The sequence below is a fragment of the Delphinapterus leucas genome, chromosome 11 (genome assembly GCF_059928025.1).
Source record: "Delphinapterus leucas isolate spDelLeu-1000000601 "Yukka" chromosome 11, BTC_Dleu_Yukka2, whole genome shotgun sequence".
Lineage (NCBI taxonomy): Eukaryota > Metazoa > Chordata > Mammalia > Artiodactyla > Monodontidae > Delphinapterus > Delphinapterus leucas.
In genome coordinates, this window is record NC_143139.1 from 3,651,439 (window position 1) to 3,659,909 (window position 8,471).

Sequence of the window (8,471 nt, forward strand, 5' to 3'; positions counted from 1 at the left end):
GGGTCACCGGCCCAGCCGCTCCGCGGCATGTGGGATCTTCCCGGACCGGGGCACGAACCCGTGTCCCCTGCATCGGCAGGTGGATTCTCAACCACTGCGCCACCAGGGAAGCCCCTAGCCAGTTATTTTTTAAAGAGATTTTTTAAATAAGAAAAATATATTCACCTACATAGTTACCATTTCCAGTTCTCTTTCTTTTGTATAAATTCATATTTCTATCTGGTCTCATTTTTCTTCTGCCTAAAAGACGTCCTTTAATATTTCTTATTATGTGGGTTCTACTGGTGATGAATTCTTTCAATTTTTGTGTGTGCGAAAACATTTCTATTTTCAATTCATTTTTGAAAGATATTCCTGGGAATTCCCTGGCAGTCCAGTGGTTAAGACTTGGCGCTTTCACTGCTGAGGGCCCAGGCTCGATCCCTGATCGGGGAACTAAGATCCTGCAAGCCACATGGTGTGGCCAAAAAAAAAAAAATCACTAAGGATATTCCCACTGGGAAATATAATTCTAGAAGATAACTGTTTTTCTTTCAATATTTTGAAGGTGTCATTCCATTGTCTTGTCACTTGCACTGCTTCTGATGAGAAAACTGCTAATTATAATCCTTATTTTTATTCCTCTGTATGAAACATGTTTTTGCTGTTGTTTGGTTTGGTTTTTACTTGCTGCATTTAATATTTCCTCTTTTTCACTGGTTTTGAGAAATTTGATTATGATATGTCTTGGTATAGGGTTTTCTCATTTTTTGTTTGTTTTTTGGTTTTGGGGTTTTGCTTTGGGGTTTTGGGTTTTTGGTAGCAGCATAGCTGTAAAGAGAGTAAATTTGTTACTGAGTATTTGAGAAACATCCCTGGGGATTCAGAAGTGCTTCTTAGTAACGGTGGGAAGGTCTGCCTGAAGCTACAGGTTCTGCAGGTTCCCTGAAGCACAGCACTCCTTGCTTGCTCCTAGGCCCTCCCCACCACTCTTTTTTTTTTTTTTGCGGTACGCGGGCCTCTCACTGTTGTGGAGTCTCCCGTTGCGGAGCACAGGCTCCGGACGCACAGGCTCAGCGGCCATGTCTCAGGGACCCAGCCGCTCCGCGGCATGTGGGATCTTCCCAGACCGGGGCATGAACCGGCGTCCCCTGCATCGGCAGGCGGACTCTCAACCACTGCGCAACCAGGGAAGCCCTCCCCACCACTGTTGAATAGGGGGCTTTTATTCTGCCTTCTCTCTCCATCTCTGTTTCCAAGTCTTCTCCCCAGCCTCACAGTCTCCCATGCCCTAATATGCCCTACTGAGCCATTCCTGGTCTCCTGGGTTCCCATCAGCCCACAGGGATCCTGGTTTGCCCCCCTCCCCCAAACACGCCCACGACTGAACTTAGTGGAGATGTCCTGTGAGAGCTGGGAGGATGGAGCTAGTCCAGAGTCCACACAGCGCCCCCTGCTGCCCCGTCCTCTTCTCCCACTCACCCTGGCCGAGGCTCAGTTTCCCCACGGCGACCAGGAGGCTCCTTGGGGGCAGGTCGTGCAGATGCAATCTGTCCCACAGCTTGACAATGACCATTCCTGGAGACTGGGACCCCAGCGCCATTAGGACTGAAGTACACATCCCCTCCAGGTCTCCCTCTGGCTTGCGGAAAAAGAAAGACTGACTATTCCAAGGCTAATGCCCAAGATGAGCCCCCCAGCTTCTGAGAACCAGCTTTGGTCAGTAAGTGATTCTCTTCTATCCAGAGGGCAAGAATTCACCTACCTCATCCTACCACCCCATCCAACATACACCTTCAAACGATGGTGGGCAAGAGCCTCCTAGAGCGTGCAAGAGGACAGGCAGACAAGAAGTGTGCAAAGTCACTGCATTGTGTGCTGGGGTGGGAACGGGGATTAGGGTTTCCAGGGTACAGAGCTTCCCCTGCAGCAGTAAGTGAACCTTCAGGAAGGTGGGTAGGTTGTAGAAGCCACTTTGCAAAGTCCCTGGTAGATCAGGGGTCTTGATCAGAAGTCAGGCATGCCAAGGAAGGCCGGGAAACTGGAAGAAAGACACCTCCTAGGTAGGCAGTTAACCAAGAAAACAAGACACCAGATTAACCCAGTGTCAGAAAAGCAAGTACAAAAGCATGTGGATAGGTAGGTGGATGTCATGAATGTTTAGTCTAAAGGTGCACTAGCAGACAGGTGGGTGGATTCGTAAATAGATCGAGACAATTCGTTGAGTTGCAACAACAAAGTTGACGAAGGTGACTGCCTAAAACATCCCAGGAGGAGGGTTTGGACACAGTCTGAGGACCAGGTAAACTCTGAGGGCCAATACCCCAAATCCTTGCCCGCTTTCCATCTCATTCCTCCCGCCTCACCCCTTCACTTCATTCCTGTATCTTCAACTCTGCCTACATCACAGCTCCTGAGAGATGCTCAGGGTACAAGACATGAGCTCTAGCAAACTGTTTAGAAACTTGAGATACTCATATCCCAGGTCCCACCTAGCTATCAGACGTCATCATCCACCAAAGAGGAACTCCAGGGCTGGGGTCCTTTCTTTCCCCACAGCTCCCAACCCAGAGGCACGAGCTCGTCACCACTGATGGCTGTCACCTTCTGGCATAATGGAGGTGCCATCTTGTCACTTAGGATTTTGACTTCCAGCAACTTGAGGGTTTGTAAGATATTGTCTGCTGACAACTATAGGAGAGAGGGGGCTCGAGAAGGAAAGAAAGTTGAAGAATGGAGCTAATACAGAGAAAAACGATCCCTGGTAGAGAAGGGAAGAGGTGCAGTGAATCTAGGGAGAGGACTGAAGCTGGACTGGGGGTGCGGGGGGGAAGGAACGGCTCAGATTAGGGACATGGGAGCCAGACCTGGAGCTGTGAATGGACGGCACCACGTAGTGCTCTGCTGACCGGAAATTCTTCCCTCCCTCCTGGCACAATGGGAACGCGCCCAACCAGCTACCTCCATGGAGGTGGTCCTACCCGGCTGGAAGCCAGGAAGATGTCTGAGGTGTCCTCACCTGACCAGCAACTTGGAGTGCCTCCATAACGTTCTTTCCTGAGACATCACATTTCATGTCCCTTTCGGCGGGCTCTGAGGAACCTACCATAACTATAAATATCTCTGCAAGGTATAAGCTCCTGATTCAGACTTGCCCTAAGGATAAATTGCCCTCCCTAAAAAATTATCCTTAGGCGATTCACTTACCTCCTGGAGACTCTATTTCTGCATATGCAAAATAAGCATAATAAAAATTAACATGAGAACCAAAAGAGACAAGATATATCCTATTAGGTATCAACTTTCAAGATCTCATCCTGCCCTTTGGATCACATCTTTCCCCTTGAGATCATAAAGTGCCTTCTATGCGGGAGAGCTGGAGAGAGAGTTGGGGGCCGGGGTGTGGTGAGGGGGGTGCAGTGCTCGTCCGTAAGATTATGAAAATCTCTTTCTGGCTTACTTCACTCTGACACAGGGCTGGGAAGGGGAGGGTGGGACGAACTGGGCGATGAGGATTGACATACATACGCTACCAGGCGTAAAATAGGTATCTAGTGAGAGCACGCTATAAGGCAGAGGAAGCTCTGCTCCGTGCTCTGTGACAACCTAGATGGGTGGGATGGGGAGGGAGGTCCAAGAGGGAGGGGATATAGGTATACGTATAGCTGATTCACTTCATTGTACAGTAGACGCTAACACCACGTCGTAAAGCAATTATACTCCAATTTTTTTAAAAAAGTGATTTAAGCCAGAAAAAAAAAAGATTATGAAAAACTGCTCACTATAAACTACAGTTACCTATACCCATAGTCTTGGTTAATAGTGATAGGAAAAACAGAAAACAAAAAAATGGAAAGTTGATTTAGTCTGGGCTCAGTTTACTACCAGCACAGATTGTTTATTTATTTAGATATTCTGGTTTATCTTCACTGAAGACTTGCCTTATTATTACTCGCCTGTATAATGATTATCGCTGTACTTGAAGCAGCAGTAGTAGAAGCTACCTCACAGGGTCGTTAGGAGCATTACATGAGACAATATATATAGAACAGTGCCTGGCATATAGTAAGAACTCAATAAATATTGATCTTTTTTTTTTTTTTGGCCACACCACACAGCATGCGGGATCTTAGTTCCCCGACCAGGAATCAAACCCGAGCCCCCTGCAGTGGAAGAGCAGAGTCCTAGCCACTGGACATCCAGGGAAGTCCCTCATCAATAATTTCTACTAAACATTTAAAGAAAACATAATGCCAATTATACACAAATTCTTCCATTAAATAAAAAAAGAACATTCCTCAACCCATTTTATGAGATTAGCATAATCTTAATACTGAAGCTTAAAAAAGATTGTACAAGAAAGGAAAATTAAGGCCAATCTTTCTGACTATAGATGTGAAAATCTTTTCTAAAAATAGAAAACTAAGTCCAGCAACAATATATAAAAATGTTAGCAGATCACAAGGTCTGCATAAAAAAAGAAAAGCAATTTAAACCACACCCAGGGTGCTAAGTGCCCAAGCAGGATGTTTGCCTGCAACAGGAGTTCGGGTGGGTGAACACTGCCTGAGATTTCTGACACCAGCTTTAGTGACCCCAGAGAGAGGCTTGGCCGCCCTCCGCCTCCCCAGGGGACCCTCCAAGACCAGCAGGAAGAGTTTACTCAGATGAATACTCCCCGATATGTCTGCCACCAGCTTTTATGACCCCAGAGAGAACCACAGCTGCCCCCCCACACTGCCCCAGGAGACCCTCCAAGGTCAGCAATATATGGAAATAGTACCTATACCAAAAATAAATAATTTATTTTTAAAATGAGTAAACCAGAAGCAGAGCCAGAGGACTTCATAAGTGAGATTGAAAAGGAACAGTCAGCCAGGATAGGGTAGAAACAATATGAAATGCGGCTGTGGATCCAAAAGAATTTGGAGGAAGAAAATGTGATCATTTCAAAGAGGTCAAATAAGCTAATACTTGAAATGTTTCTTTTTATCTTTATAATTGCAAATAATGTCTAATAATGCAAAACGGTTTTAAAACAAATCACATATAAGAACAAAGTAGCAGAGAAGAAGTAGCAGTACCAATGCCAAACTATGGATTCACTTTCATTAGGCAAGAACACATCACCAGTCTCTCAGGAATATGATGGGAAGGGAGGATTTCAGGATGCTTGCCCTAAGTGGGTTCAGCTCATTTCCAAGCCTGGAAAGGAGTTAAATTTAACCTATACCAAGAAAAAAAAAAAAGAAAGAAAGAAAGAAAAAGAAGATGAAGGAAGAGGAGGAGAAGAAGAAGAAAAAGACGAAGACTTGGGGGCCAGAACTAAATTAAATACGATTTATATAATTTTACTGATACTAATAGTGCCTTCATAAATTTCACACTAAATTCAAAAAAAACCAAAAAAGCAAAACCCACACCAAGATTCCAAGAGGGAGGGGATATATGTATAGGTATAGCTGATTCACTCTGTTATACAGCAGAAACTAACACAACACTGTAAAGCAATTATACTCCAATAAGGATGTTAAAAAAAAAAAAGTGGTTGGGGACTTCCCTGGCGGCGCAGTGGTTAAGAATCCGTCTGCCAATGCAGGGGACACGGGTTCGAGCCCCGGTCTGGGAAGATCCCACATGCCGCAGAGCAACTAAGCCTGTGCGCCACAACTACACAACCCGCGCGCCTAGAGCCCGTGCTCCACAAAAAGAGAAGGCACTACAATAAGAAGCCCGCTCACCGCAAGGAAGAGTAGCCCCCGCTCAGTGCAACTGGAGAAAGCCTGTGCGCAGCAACGAAGACCCAATGCAGCCAAAAAAAAAGAAAAACTGGTTGCCATTGAAGGATATGAAACAACTCTTCATTTGAAAAATGGTAAATAAAAAGAACAAATCAAGCAATTATCCAGCCTTTTCTATATAATTGTACCACAGGGTAACAAAATAGCTTATATAAGGGGCAGTATCTCTTTAGAGAAGTATGCCAACTAGTAAATGAAGAAGGAATGATACAGTAATAATACCATTTTTCAATCCATAATTAATTAACAGCTACTAACATCACACACACACTAAAGGCCAGCCCAGACATTACTTACCTCCTGTTGGAAGAATCTAGCATAATCTTTGTTGCCCCCTCCCCATCTAACCTAAAGCCCATTAAGCCTTTAGATCAAGCTGCTAATTTACAGTAAATTAGTAGAGAACAGAGGCACGTGTGAAACTTCAGGATATCATTAGCAAAGCCCAACGTATGGGGAAACAGCCCAGTTTCTTCAATAAATAAATTGCGAGGAAGAAAAAAAAGATAGATGAAAGCAGAAAGCTGTAGATCAAGGAAAGCTAAGAGACACTCACATGACCACTGGAACCACAAGTCCACGGTCATGGTGCGCTACTACACACACGTGACCAAGCAGAGTTCCAGCACCTGAGATGGACGTTAGCTTTTGGAGATGCGGCTTCGGAGCACAGCCTTACCTTCTCAGCACATACAGACCAGGCCAGGCCTGAACCACGTCCCAGAAAACTGCCTGCCACAGCGTAGAGCAGGGCTTCCCAAACCTTTTCCACAGAGAGAGGAAACGTTTCAGACTTTGCAGGCCACGTGGTCTCTGTTGCAACTGTCCATCTTGATAATGCAACCACTGACAATACATAAATGAAGCAGCTCGGCTGTGTTCTCAGAATACAGGACTCGGCCTTCTGGGCTGTAGTTTACCAACTGCTGTCCTGGAGTTTGGAGCCTCTTCCCAGAGCCTCAGTGACCGACCGATCCAGACACAGACCAGCTCCAGCTCCTTCCAGAAATCCAAGCCTCACCTGTCAAAGACTAAGAAGGCTCCTCCAGACGTACAGCCCCTCCAGGCCTGAGGGTCCGTCCACCCACTGGAGGCTTGGTGGACTGAGTCCCTGCCTTACCTTGTGAGCGGTGAATCCATCTGGCCCCCAGCCACTGTCCTTGCTCGCCACCCTCCAGGCATCCACACTTCCCCACACCCTCTTGCCTTTGCTCTGACCGTGTCCTCTCCCGAGCGGGGTGCTCACCTCCCGGTCAGCTCACATGTCAATGTCACCTCTTGAGAGGTTTACCCTGGTCCCCGACAATCTATTACATTCTTCTGTTTTCCCTTCTGCGTAGCACTTATCGCTGTCTGAAATGATCGTATTTGTTTACTGTATGTCTCCTCCCACTAAAATGTTAAGTCCCAGGGACTTCCCTGGAGATCCAGTGGTTAGGACTCGGTGCTTTCACTGCCGTGGACCCGGGTTCAATCCCTGGTCAGGGAACTAAGATCCCGGAAGCTTGGCAGCAAGGCCAAAAAAAAAGTTAAGTCCCCTGAGCTCAGGAGGCTTGCCCATCTTGGTCACTGCTGTACTGCTGGCCTGGAGCAGGTTCTCAGTCCATATTCATTAAATGGAAAGAATGAATGAATGAGTGGTCTCCCTGCTCTGTGCCTCCTCTCCCTGACCTACCCCTCCACCTCCACCCCTCTCAAACCCTCCACCAGGGCTTTGGAAGGCCTCCCCACTATGCCAACTTCTCTCCATCCTCAACCCTTCCTCACAGGCGCTTTTATCTCCTTTTTTTTTTTTTTTTAGCGTGGAGTCTTAACCACTGGGCCACCAGGGAAGTCCCAAGAGTGGACTTTTTTTTTTTTTTTTTTTGCGGTATGCGGGCCTCTCCTGTTGTGGAGCACAGGCTCCGGACGCGCAGGCTCAGCGGCCATGACTCACGGGCCCAGCCGCTCTGCGGCATGTGGGATCTTCCCGGACCGGGCCACGAACCCGCGTCTCCTGCATCGGCAGGCGGACTCTCAACCACTGCGCCACCAGGGAAGCCCCCAAGAGTGGACTTTTTAAAAAAGTGCTTATCTGATTGTGTTACTTTCCTGGTTAAACCCCTGTGATGGCTTCCTGTTTCCACCAGGACTCTGGCCCAGGATCCTCGGCACGGCAGCCGGGGACCCCTTCATGGTCCCAGTTTCCAAGTCTTCCTGACCCTCCCCAGCACCCTCTGTTCGAGCTAAGCTGGCCATATAGGGTCAGGTTCACCTGGTTCTGAAACACGAGGGAAGGGGGCAGGGCGCAACCTTTAAAAGAATGACACAGCCATTGGGGTTACAACATAAACCGGTTAGAACCGATTAGGCCCAAGATGGCGGAAGATTAGACTTCCAGGGGCCCTTGAGCCTCATTATACGCGCATTGTAACACATTGGCAACTAAACGACATGCGCGCCAGCACCATGACACTTCTGAGGCCGACCAAAAACGGCCAAAAAGTGGGCGGTGGCCCAATTCCTGGAAATCCCCGCCCCTTCCCCAAAATAGTTGAAATAATCCTCCCACTCGTTAGCCTATGAAATTACCCAGCCCATAAAAACGAACCACCCCATACTTCAGGGTCTCTTGCCTTCTGAGGTGGCCCACACTCTGTCTATGAAATGTGTATCTCTCTAAATAAATCCACTTCTTACCTACCACTTTGT